The 13127-nt window shown below is 39.4% G+C and overlaps 1 long non-coding RNA gene across 2 annotated transcripts; it reads right to left on the reverse strand.

Moving 5' to 3' along the window:
* Window positions 1-7118: 7118 nt before the first annotated feature.
* LOC121133283 lies at window positions 7119-10785 on the reverse strand. Of its 2 annotated transcripts, XR_005870103.1 has the most exons (3): window positions 9011-10785; window positions 7886-8137; window positions 7119-7249 (listed from the first exon to the last, which is right to left on the reverse strand). It is a non-coding gene; the product is annotated as an uncharacterized LOC121133283 (long non-coding RNA). The 2 variants fall into 2 exon arrangements; XR_005870102.1 differs by having other exon boundaries at window positions 7886-10785.
* Window positions 10786-13127: the final 2342 nt, after the last annotated feature.

Here is a 13127-nt window from a genome sequence, read left to right on the forward strand (position 1 = left end):
AGATGGTTCAGTCACATAACTGACACGTTTGTCATAGCTGTTGGCTGGGCCTTACTTGAAGCAGTGAGCTGTGGTCCTGAGTTCCTCACACACATCTCTCATGGGTCTGCTTGGTCTTCCTCAGAGCATAACAGCTCAGATCTAAGAGCAAAAATTTATACGTAAGATTCAGAAACCACCAGCCTCTTAAACTACGGTTCAAATTCTCAGCACCACGACTGCCATGTTCTCTTGCACAAAATAGCATGGCCTTCCAAACTGAAGGGACAGAGTAAGGGCTCCTGCAACTGACAGAGGTAACAATGAATCATCCATCCTTTATTCACAGTGCATTTTTTACCTTTTGATGGGGAAGTCCTGTGTATATGTCAATAAAGCACTGTTGGCCAATAGGGAAGCAGGATAGGTGGGGACTAGGAGTCGAGAAGGATTCTGGGAAAGAGAAACACAGGGAGACATCATGGAGCTGCCAAAGAATTAGGAGGTATGGACCCTTTCTCCGGTAAGAGAAATACTTAGATGGGTTAATTACTTAAGTCAGAGAGAGCTATTAAGAAACCAAGCAAACGGCCAACAGCTTCATAATTAATATAACCTCCTGTGTGTTCATTTGGGACTGATGCGGCTCTGGAACCGGGCTTTCAGGAAGGCTGCACTCAACAACTTTTGTACAATTTTGTAGCATTTATAGCTCAGCAAACACATGATCATTCTGCTCTTATTTGGTCTGCTATTCACATAAAAGATCAGAAATGTTTATTCTTGGTAACATTAAAAGCTCAGGTTCAGTGATATTAATTTACTAACCCAGTTTAGCACACAAAGACACAAATAATCCAACCACTAAGTTTTCCAATACCAAATATAGACTGGCTCCTCTCCTCATTATAACACACTAAAGATTTTTATTATGGCTCAATCAGGAATCTCAAATAAATATCCATTATTTTCATGGAACATGGATTTGTCATCCAGTCCCAGTTTTGTGTTTCTCCAAAGAAGGATGGAAACGTCTTAACCTCAGGCATTGGGGATCTGGAGAGCCTTGCTGCAGATGATATTGCTGTGTTTGAAGCACTAGGTAGGGTCTAGCTGCTCAGCTTCTTTCAGGTATACATGTTCTTCTCTTTACATCTCACCTAAGATATCCACTCAAATGCTAACTTCCCTCTGATTACCTCAGATGCAGCTTCTGCCTTACTCCTTTGTTTCAGTTCCTTACTGCTGTGGAACATTTGTTTAACTATGTAAAGACGTGTTGCATTTGTTTAATTACGTGAAGATGTGTTGCTGTTTTACATTGCCTTCTGAAGGCACCTGACTGGTCTTAATAAAAAAAACTGCACAGTCAATAATGAGAGAGGAAGTATAGGCAGGACTTCTGGGCAGAGAGTAAATAGGAAGAGGAATTCAGTCTGGGGGATGGTGGAGAAAGAAAAAGACACACCAGGGAGATGCAAGGGGCCAGACAGACACGGAGGAGAAGGAAAGTAGGACATAAAGAATGAAAGAAAGGTAAAAAGCCCCAAGGCAAAATGTACATAAATAGAAACAGGTTAAATTAAGTTAAAAGAGCTAGTGGGGCCAGTGTAAGCCATGGCTGAATGTTCATAATTAATAAGTTTCAGTGTCTTTATTTGGGAGCTGGTTGGCAGCCCAAAGAAAATGCCAACTACACCCTACCTTATTTATTGCTCTCCAATCCTTGGTAAGTACCATGCACTGTTTCTTATAACCTACTTAAGTACCTCTTGTCTCCAAAATTTAAGATTCTGGTTGGCACAAGCTGTGAGAGCATGACTCTTATTTCTTTGTCTTTGCCTACAGGGACCATCATGTAGCATGTGCATGGCAACTGCTCAATAAATATCTGTTAGAAGAAAGGGATAAGCAATTTCAAGAAAGTCTTGTGCAAATTGCTTACATAATTGTTGAAACCCCTTTGCTTTACTACTTCTAGAATAATGCTTCTCAAGAACTCTATCTTCGTTGCCTAAGATTTGGTAAACTATATAGTATACTCATCTAAATGAAAACTTCCAGAGTCTCATAGGTTTTATTCAGATCTCATTTCAGCTTTTGAGACCAAGTTCAAGTAATTAAATGAGCAGCCGTTGACTAGAAACAAATCACCAAGAAAACATTTAAATAGTGCTTTATTTTACTTTAATGGAAAATAAAATTAGAATTCCATTACCAAAATACAGCTTGTTCTCAGTTTTAAAAACACACAAGTTGATCACATGGAAATACATTTCATGAATATAACATAAGTTTCTGCTTTCTTCTGACATGTACAAATTAGAGTTATAGAAAACCATGGGCCTATGCTTAAAAAGAAAAACACCTTTAAAAAAACTTGCAAGGAGAATAAGTATAAGATGCTAATGTAGCATGCAGCTTTTCATTCATCAGGATAACACTAATAACAATACCACAAGTAGGTCTTACTGGAGCGACACAAGTCACTTGTTATTACATTAGCACTCCAGTGTGGGTATGTCTAGCCAGGCATCAGTTCATGGTTAAGACTCCTTCACTCTGTGAATCTTCAGCAGGATTCACCCAGAAATAAATAACAGCAAAGATTTATAAAAGGCCTACCAGTAAATGATTACTTATTTTGTTTCCTTAAACATTAAACAAAAGCCTAACAGCTAAACATTAACCTGAAGAGGAATGAAAGGAGTTTTTTGACTTATATGAAAAATTATTTTAAAAGATGTGTTTTATATTTGACTATGTATACATGTGCATCTGTGTATGGATATATGCTTATGAGTACAGGTGCCTGTACATGAGGAAGACAGAAGAGGTTGTCAGATGTCCTGGGACTGGAGTTAATGGTTATAGTGAGCTGTGTATTGTGAAAACTGGGAACTGAACTTGGGTCCTCTACAACAGCATTATGTGGTCTTAACCACCAAGCAATTTCTCCAGCTCAATAAAAAACCTATTAATGAATATTGTTACTTGCATAAATAAAAAATGAACATGTACATTCTCCTTATAATTCCCTTTGCCTCTTTACTTTGGAAAAATGGCTTTATTTTTTTTGCCATACATTAATGTAGAACTAAGACTCTGTACTTACATCAGTCTATATAATTTATTATGAAAATGCTTTTATGTTGAATTAGAAATTTGATTTACTTAAATAATTCAATTAAAATCCTATAATTACAGGAGTCATTCTATTTAAATACTATAAATTTCAAAAAATGATGCATTTATGAGAAAAGTCACTTTGAATTCAAGTTGGTATTAAAATGGCCCCTTCACAGTCACTTGAGTAAGTTTGTGTAGACACATGATTTCAACTACAAGGTAAATATATAGTAATATATCATCACACAACACAGAACAAACACATACACAGGGGTCAAAAGAGGAGGGCGATAATGTTTAGTCAAGGGAGTGCTATAAGTTCATGTCGTGATGTGGCCCTCTGCTCCAAATACAATTGTCTTAGTTACTCTTCTCTTGCTGTTATAAAACCCCATGACCTAGGCAGTTATAATGAAAGTATTGAGTTTGTCTTTTGATTTCAGAGTTAGGGCTCATGATGGCAAAGAGAAGGAACAGCTGAGAGCTGAGAACTTACACCTTGATCTGCAGACATGGGGGAGAGAGAGAGAGAGAGAGAGAGAGAGAGAGAGAGAGAGAGAGGAATGGACAGACGGATGGATGGACAGACAGACAGAGAAAGAGAGACAAAGACAGAGAGTCAGAGACGGAGACACAGAGACAGAATAGAGACAGAGAAAATGGGAGAAAGAAAGGGAGAGAGAACACAGGAAATAGTATAAATCTTTTGAAACCTCTAAGCCCATCCCTAGTGACACACCCTTCAACAAGGGCACACCTCCTAATCCTTTCCAAGTAGTTTACCACCTGGGGTCCATTATAAGTTCAAATACATGAGCCTATGGGGGTCATTCTCACTCAAATCACAAGAGCAGTATTTGTACTTCACTTTTAAAAGAAAGCTAAAAACTCAGACTCAGATTTTAAAGCAAGTGTGTAGTTCAGAAACAACCAAGGTGAAAAGGATGGGCAGGTGTAAGCCACATGTCCCGCCAAATTTTAGTTCAGAAGTAGACATCATGGAATAGGTACACACTTCCTCTGAACTTACGAACGAGAACTAGTAGCCGCAATGGACCTGTCTTCTCTAGTAAAGAGACTAGGGACATATTGCTGACCATTACCAGTGACCAAGACCCATGGCATGATGAGAATCTGGGGAGGCAGAAAGGAAGTCTTACAACTAGACAGAGTAGCCCACAAGTGTCCCAGGATCAAGAAAGCTCATTGATCAAAACCACAAAAGGCCACTGTAACACCAACCTCTGTACCATAGCACTGGGGCTTGAAGGTGGTAACCACAAAATGACGCAGCAACAGGGAAACACCGTGGTAGAGAGAGAAAAGGAACAGCACTACCTCTAAAATCAAAACAATTCCCCTTAAAATGAGCCTGCAGCCCCAGGTTATAAGGTGCGCGAGAAAATGCAATTCATAAACAGGCAGCCTTCCAGAATAAATTATGCTATACAAAGAAATTTAAGTATATTTTAAATTGTCAAAAACCAAAAGTGAAAGACTACAACTTGTCTAAAGTAAGTATAATTTTTTTCTGTGAAGTGCCAAGTAATAACTATTTTTTAGCTTGCCTGGCTATGCAGCCTCTTGCATAACTACTACATTATGCTGTGGTTGCAAGAAAACAGCTATAGACAGCATGCCACTGAATGGGCATGGCTGCATGCCAAGAAACCTTTCTACAGAAGCTAGCAGAAGGAGAGGCAGATATGGACCACTGGCCATAGAATGCAGACTCCTGATGTAATGACGCACGATGTCACGAAGTGAGATAAGACCAAATGCGAAAGGAATTGGAGATGTGAAAAGGAAACCAAAAAGAAATTTAAAAAGAAAAACCCAGACATTAATGGGCAAGCAAAGTACAAAAGAAAATAGGAGAGAGAGGAGTGGGGGTGTGGAGAGAGAGTAGAAGGAAAGAAGGGAATTTTTACAGAAATTTGTATCATATCCACCACTCCAAAATACCTTCTTCCAAATCCATCTCTGTGAGGCCCAGGGAAGCCCTGAGTGTGTGAAGCCCTATGTGAATGTGTGACGTGAGCCAGCCATGTCGAGAACCCTGTCAGATCTGTGGGAAAAAGACAAAGCATTCCTGCCCACACCCCACACCCCCTACATCCCCCACCCTAACCCACCCCGGTAGGGTGGGGAGGGGAGGTAGGGTAAGGTCAGAGCAATGGCCAAATCTTCCTCTGGTCCACATGTGGACACTGATAGTTATGTGAAGATAATGTCCACCATAGCTTCCCTCCACACCTGCCACTCCAGATACTTATGGCCTGAAGACTGCTCCCCTACAGAGATGGATCCTACTAAGATGAACTAAACCTGCCTCCTTATTCAGCTGTGTGTAACAACCCACTCCACCCAATTCCAGCTGCTCTGAGTGTACATGTGTCTGACTTAGTTTTTTCATTCCCTTATCACCCACTTAGGTCTGTCCCTGGTGCTATGTGGGATGTGGCATATCTCCTAGACTTCATGTCTTCGTTTACAACTATTATTACTAATAATAAACCCCTGAGTCTAATTAGTGAGTGTTGGCAATATGCATATGGGTATAGGCTCACCCACTGGGACACAAGCAACCTACTAAGGGTCACTTCCCCAAAGAAAAATGACTGTCCCTCCTTCAGCAGCCATCAATTGCCAACAGCGCCTCCTAACCCAAAGCCCATAAGAATTATAAATATGAAAGTAAGAAATAGATTTTCAGGTGAATATTGTATAAACAGAGGTGGTTGGAGGACTAGAGGGAGCAGAGGGAGAGACAGGCCATCATGCCTTACGTACATTTCAGAAGTTATCAAAGAAAACAACTAAAGATTAAAAATAGCCTGGCAGGGTGGTGCTCATTTTTAATCCCAGCACTTGGGAGGCAGAGGTAGGGAGAACTCTGTGATTTCAAGCCCAGCTTGGTCTACAGAGTGAGTTCCAGGACAGCCAGGGCTTCACAGAGAAACCCTGTCTTGAACTTTACCTAAAATACATTGAGCAATAGTATTTAAAAGAATATAAGCACATTTTACAGCATTGAACCAAGGAGATAAAGGCATAAAATCAGTGGCCCTCTCAGCCTCCGGCTCCTCCTTGCTGTCCCCACTTAACACCCATTTTCCTTCCTGACTGTTGGACCACCTCCTTCAGACACAGTACTGTAAATGAAGTCAAACAGATAAGCGTACCTTCCTTGTTTGTGGAGTCACAGCCACATACACATGGCCCTACAATAATCCCTCTTCACCATTTTTCATACTGATTCTGATTCTCTGATGAAACTCTAGTTGAAACAATAGAGAATTATCAGTGGTAAAGGGACAGTCGTAAAGAGTCACAGAAGCTCATCAGATCCCTACAACAGTACAAAAGTTTAATGCACTTTTATGAGAAACAGAGAGAGCAGGACAAAAAATAGGAAACATACAAGAAACATAGTTAGTAAACATGTAAATGCGCAACAGCCTTGAACAGATATGCAGATAAATATGATCAGTACAAATTGAAAATAGATAATGATCAGAATACCATGTACAATGTTGTACACAAATTCAATTTCAATATATTACAAAGAAATTATGTAGAACATGTTCTTGATATCAACTGTAAATTGCCAATAAAAATACAATGAAGTATATGTGTGTCAGTTGCAACTAAACATTTCCAAGTTACCTTTGAATCGAAGAAGGAATTATACTAGAAAGCACAAAACATTTAAAAATAACATGTGTTATAGTGATACTGTGTAGGGATCAGTTTTAGAAACAAAGTAGAACCCAAAATTCACAGACATGCAAATCTCTTATACAAACTGGGACTGTGTTTGCATATATAATGACATCACTATCTTAGAACTCAATCTGCAGACCAGGCTGGCCTCAAACTCACAGAGATCCACCTGCCCTTACCTCCTGAGTAGTGGATAAAAGGCATGTGACACCAACACCCGACATCATCACTATCTTGCATACATAAATCATCTTAATTAGTTACAAAGCCAATAATATAAATGATGTATAAATCACTAAAATATTTTATTATTTGCAGAATAAGGACAAAAATGTCACGACAGATTAAATTGCATATTTTACTGATGTTCAGAATCATTTTTATTCATGCTTGATTGAATCTGCAGATATGAAACCTGAAAAACACAGAGGATCAAATATAAATATAAAATGTGAATGGTAAAAATAGAGAACATTTGTAGGTAAGTCTATAGACCTAATTGAATGCATTGAAACAAAAAGAACTTTTAGATACAAAGCGTGTTCAACTTTAAAAACTACAGGAAAAGAACAGTAATGTAAATGGCAAAAAGAAAATAATGAAAAATAAGAGAAAACACTAGATAGCTAAGCTAAGAAACATCAAAATGAATCAAGAAAGCAAGCTAGAACCTTCAGAGTTACTCAGGAAACTGAGTGTTTGTAAGCAATATAAAAATGAAAGCAAAATAGCCATATAAATAATGATTAGATTCTAAAATGCCATCATATAATAGTGCAGAAATTGTGGTAAGTAGACTTTACAACTTCAATGAATGAGTGCACAACTTTAAGTCACTCAATATTAAATGGAGAAGTACAAAAGGGTAAGGAAGCAGAATGGAGATTATGGTTAGAACCTAAAGAAAAGCTGAGGCCCAAATCACTTTAGGAGTAACCTAGCTTCTACAGAAAATAAGCACTATTGTTTGCACTGGTTAGTTTTTGTCAATTTGACACAAACTAAAGCCACCTGGGAAGAGGGACCCTTGCTTGAAGAATTCCTGATTTACCTTTGGCCACGTTTGTTAGCATTTTCTTGACCAATGACTGATGTGCCCACCAAACGCGGTGCCATCCCTGGGTAGGTGGGGCTGCGTTGTATAAGAAAGCAGGTTGAGCAAGCCACTGTGGAGCCAACCAGGGAAAAGCATTCCTCCAAGGTGTCTTCTTCAGTTCCTGCTCCAGGTCCCTGCCTTGAGTTCTTGAGGTGGTTTCCTTGATAATGGGCTGTAAACTCCAAAAGTCTTTCCTTTCCCATGTTGCTTTTAGCCGGGTGCCAAAAATTGACCAAGGATACAGAACTATATACATCAATACACTCAGAAACATCACAGAAAATATTGGTCATTACAAATTAGTCGGGAAAATGTGAATTATTCAATAAATGGAACGACCGTTATTGATTTTTTTCCCACACAGGCATCTAAATCTATTCTACACAGGAAAAAAAAATCAAGTGCTTTTTATAAAAATAACAATGCTAAAAGAACACATTGATTTTGTGAATTTGAAATATAGAAAACTTCCCCAAGACTCAATGAACAATAATACTCCTAAAAGATTTATAGACATATCCACATTAAAATAAAAAAGATAAGCAGCATTATGGGAAAAACAAAAATCCAACTAGAAGCTGAAACATGAAATTTCCAAAGTTCTTAGTTGTGCTTTCTAAAATCTTTATTATTTTATTTATTACTCATGTGTGATGGGGAAAGTGGGTGGGCACATACCATGATGAACATGGGGAAGTCTTTGGACACATGATGAACATGGGGAAGTCATTGGACACATGATAAACATGGGGAAGTCATCGGACAATTTCACAGAGTAGGTCTCTCCTAACTTTATGTGGATTCGAGGGACCAAGTTCAAGTCATCAGGCTTACATCATTAGTCCCCAAGTGCCATTATCTACTGGGTCATCTTTCGAAGCCTGAGTTGTTCTTTTTTTAACTTAAAACAAATCCATTCATAATGTTTGTGGAGTTTTTTTTTGCTTTTTTAAAATTTTAGAGTGATATATGGACACTGCTTCTACACATGATAAGTGTACTAATTTTGTTAAAATATCTAAGCCTAAAACTTAACTTTGCATATACTTCTGTAAAACCTTAAAATTCTTTTGGGCTTACCACAAAGGTTGTCCTTTTGTAGCACTGAAATGCTCTGCCAGTATTCCTTGAAGGACTGCTTTATGAAGTATTCAGGGTCAATCAGATAAAAAGTAATGCTCAGGACATACACCTTCTATTAGCAACAAGTAATGTACTGACGCCAACCTGTGAATTCTGTAGCTCAAAAAAAGCTTCAAGATTCATGTATTAGTTACTTTTTGTTGCTGAAATAAAACACAGGATTAAGACAACATATTGGAAAAAGTTTAGCTTAGTTTACGGTTCCCGAAGGACAAGTGTCCAGCTTTACGGGGAAGCATAGTAGCAATCAACAGGCATTGGATCAGAAGCCGGAAGCTTAATGCTCATATCCTCAGCCTCAAGCAGGAAACAGACAGAGTGGACCAGAAGTCGGGTAATGCTCTGAACTCTCATATTCCCTATAGCAAATCTGCACCTCTTCAAGCTCCACAAACAGTGCCAACTGGGACTGGGAACCAAGTGTTCAAATACCCAAGCCCGAGGCAGACAATTTCATTCCAACCACCACAATGTAGCAGTAATGTGAACTCCAAGAACTCTGGTCTTCTGTGTATGGTGTTCTTAGGCCCAGGAGCAAGACAACTTTCAGTCTCATTGGTCTCTTCTAATCCAATTCTTTTTTCTTTTCCCAAAGACAATATTTTTCCAGCCCAATAGAAAAGATTCTTTAAATTAGCTGGGGAATGGTAGCACTGGGAACACAGGGAGTCTAAATTAATAGCATTATAGCATTCCCATTTTCTAGTAGCATATGGTAGAATAAGCTGAAGGGGAAAAGCACCATACGGTTTATTTCTTTCCCTAGAAATTTCGATTTCGTAGTGACATACTTGGAAGTAGTTTGAAGTTGAGAGACTATGTTTGAAGAAGTCAGAGAGTTGTTCTATTAAGTTCCATTGACAATAAAAGTGCAATGACAATCTCATCAAGAGCCCCCTACTGTCATCACAGGAATGACATGGTGTCAAAGGAATTGGGGTGTGTAAACAAGGGAATCCTTCAGAGTGCAGTGGTTCCTAGCAACCAGTGATTTTACAAAGAAAGAGGTAAGTGAAATGAACCACCCAAAATTTCTCAACTCTCACTGTGCCTCAATTACAATCTGAATCACAATGGAATGACTGCAATTAAATGATTATAAAAATAAACCATGTTCTATTACTCAACCTGGTTCAGAATATGCTTTGTCTAGCACCATTTTATTCCTGCTTTCCTGCATAATAAAGGACCTATTTGCTTTTGATACTAATTTGGGGTTCTATCTTAGAATACAGATATTTATTTGTGTGTGATCTTTCATCTGACTGTACCTTGAGACAGTGTTGTATAGTAGAAACCAAATAGGTTTTGAACTATGTAGAGATGCATTTAATCTTACCGCTTGAATGTATATTTTATGTCCTGGGCAAGTTACTTACTAAATCTTGGTTTTTCTCATTAGTAAAAAGTAATTTGTAAAATATAACAGAGTGGAGAATTGAGGATTGTTTAACTATGTAAAATATGTCACAGAATGAATGATCATCTGCTCTACCAGTTAGGAGATGCTAATACTGTCAACTTTTCAGTATTCACATGGGTCTTTTACATCTTTTTCAAAATGCTAGTTATCTAAATGAACTGAGATGTGTCTACAACCACAGATCAACTCACTTGAAAGAAAATTTCTTAAAATATAACTAGTTATTTCATTAACATTATGCTTGAAGTTTATGTTCATCAAAATGAATTTATTACAGCTATAAACTTGATCTAGGAATATCCAACCCATGGCCTGCGGACCACGTGTAGCCAAGGATGGCTATGAGCACAGCCCTATACAATACCAAAAACTTACTTAAAACATTATGAGGCTTTTGTGACTTATTTTTTATTTTATTTTATTTGTAACTTGATTGTGATGTTCCCCAGAGTAAATTTGTAGATGACAATGTCACATCACAATGCCAAAAATTTGGTCACACTTAGACAGTATTTAATTGAACTTTTGCATAGATATAGCCACACTTATCTACAAAAATATGTAACAGCCCTTCTCTTAGAAACACTACACATATTTGTCACTGAAAATTTGGAACCCAAAGTGAAATTGAGTGTTTTTGGTTTAAGTTTCTGAAGATGCAATCAAAGGTCTCAAATGAATGTCCCATATATCAGAGAGTACCACGTGGATTCTGGGGAGCCCTTTTTGGTTGATTTTTAGTTTATGCATAGCTATAAAACTCACTCTGTGGAAGATGCCCTTTGCTAAACTACTCAGTACAAACCTTCTTTGGTTGGTTGCAAGCACCAACTAACTCCAGCTGCGCATTCCCCAAACTGTGATCTTTCTAGTTTTCTTTCACACAGATAGTCACAAAATGACAAACATGGTATGTATTCACTCATATATGGATTTTAGACATAGATCAGGATAGTGCCAGTCTGCACTTCCACTGACAGAGAGTCTGGGAAACAGGAAAGAACCTAAGAGAGATATGCATGGTACCCCAGAGAAGAGGAATGAGGCAAGATCTCCTGAACAGATTGGGAACACGGCGAGGGGTGGGGGGAGTGGGAGCGGGGAAGAAAAGAGGGGGAGAAGAGGAAGAGAGAGAAGGTCATGGGGGAGCAGGAAGGTTGAGTGGGGGGTAGGATAGGGGAAGAACAGGATGAGAAATACCATAAAAGAGGGTCATAAGTTAGAAGACAGATCTGGCACCAGTGAGACTTCTAGTGATCTAAAGGAATGACACCAACTGGCAAGCTAAGCAATAGTGGAGAAACCACCTTAAATGCCCATTCCTGATAATGAACTTGACATCTACACTATATGCCATCCTAAAACCTTCATCCAGCGACTGATGGAAGCAGAGACAAACACCCACAGTTAAACACTGAACTAAACCCATGGAACCCAGTGACAGAGAGAGAGGAGTGATGAGCAAATTGGCAAAGAATGGGCTGGCAAAACCAGCAGAGACAGCTGATCTGAACAAGGGGGAGCTCTTGAACTCCAGACCGACAGCTGGGAGGCCAGCATGGGACTGATCCAGACCCCCTGAGTGTAAGAGTCAGTTAGGAGGCCTGGGAAACCTATGGGGCCCTGGGCAGTATATCAGTGTTTATCCCTGGCATACAAATGGACTTCGTGTTTTCATAACACAAAGAGGGATGCTCTCTCAGCCTGGACTCTTAGGGGAGTGTCTGGACCCTGCCCTGAGCAAAGTGACAGATTCTGGATATCCCCTATGTGGAAGGAAGTGGGGATAGGATGGGAGGCTGGGGAAGGGGGGATGGTGGGGGTGCAGGAGGAGGGGAGGGTGAGGGAACTGGGATTGACATGTGAAGCAAACTATTTAAAATTAAAGTAATAAAAAAAGAAAAAAGAACCAATGAGCTGTAAGAAGCACACAGTCTAGCAGCAGCAATGAAGAGTGTTTCATTTAAGAGCACGGGACATGAAGCATATGCGAGTGACACTGAGAGGCTCTCACCCTGATCAAAGCACAAACACTGGATGTGTACCAGGAGAGTGATGGGGCAGTGGAAGTGTGCAGCCTCTGAGTGACAGCTCAGTGTGTCTGAGGGACGAAACTAGACAGACGGGATTGATCAGCCCATGGAATGCTTCAAATGCCAAGTAACATGCTTGACTTTATTCCCTAGGTGCTTCAGAGTCACAGGGAAGTTCCTAGCTCAGCTATGTCCAATACAATGCAGTTGTGTTGGGAGCCTGTTCTGAAGCCTTTAGCACACTGCCTCCCCATAGCCACAGAAAGAGGAGATAATTCTTTCTCAGTCTTGCAACTTTATTACTCAACAACCTATGACCCAGGCACTGTCAGAATTTTTTTCTCAATTGCTATGGCTTGTTCAAAATCCATGAGCATCAGATCCAGTTAGCTATGTTTGAGTATTTGGGGTGTTACAGTTTTCATAATACCCCACACACATCCCAGTGCACATAAGCAACTGAGCTTTGACTTGTGCCTCCCAAAGAACAACTGAAATAAAAAGCTCAAGAGGGGAGGGAATGCATGATATGGCTGGAATGTCCCTCTGCCAGCTGGCCACTGTGACAATATTGCTTCTTTCCCATGTTTCCCACTTT

The sequence above is a fragment of the Mesocricetus auratus genome, unplaced genomic scaffold, assembly GCF_017639785.1.
Source record: "Mesocricetus auratus isolate SY011 unplaced genomic scaffold, BCM_Maur_2.0 Super-Scaffold_100021, whole genome shotgun sequence".
Classification (NCBI taxonomy): Eukaryota; Metazoa; Chordata; class Mammalia; order Rodentia; family Cricetidae; genus Mesocricetus; species Mesocricetus auratus.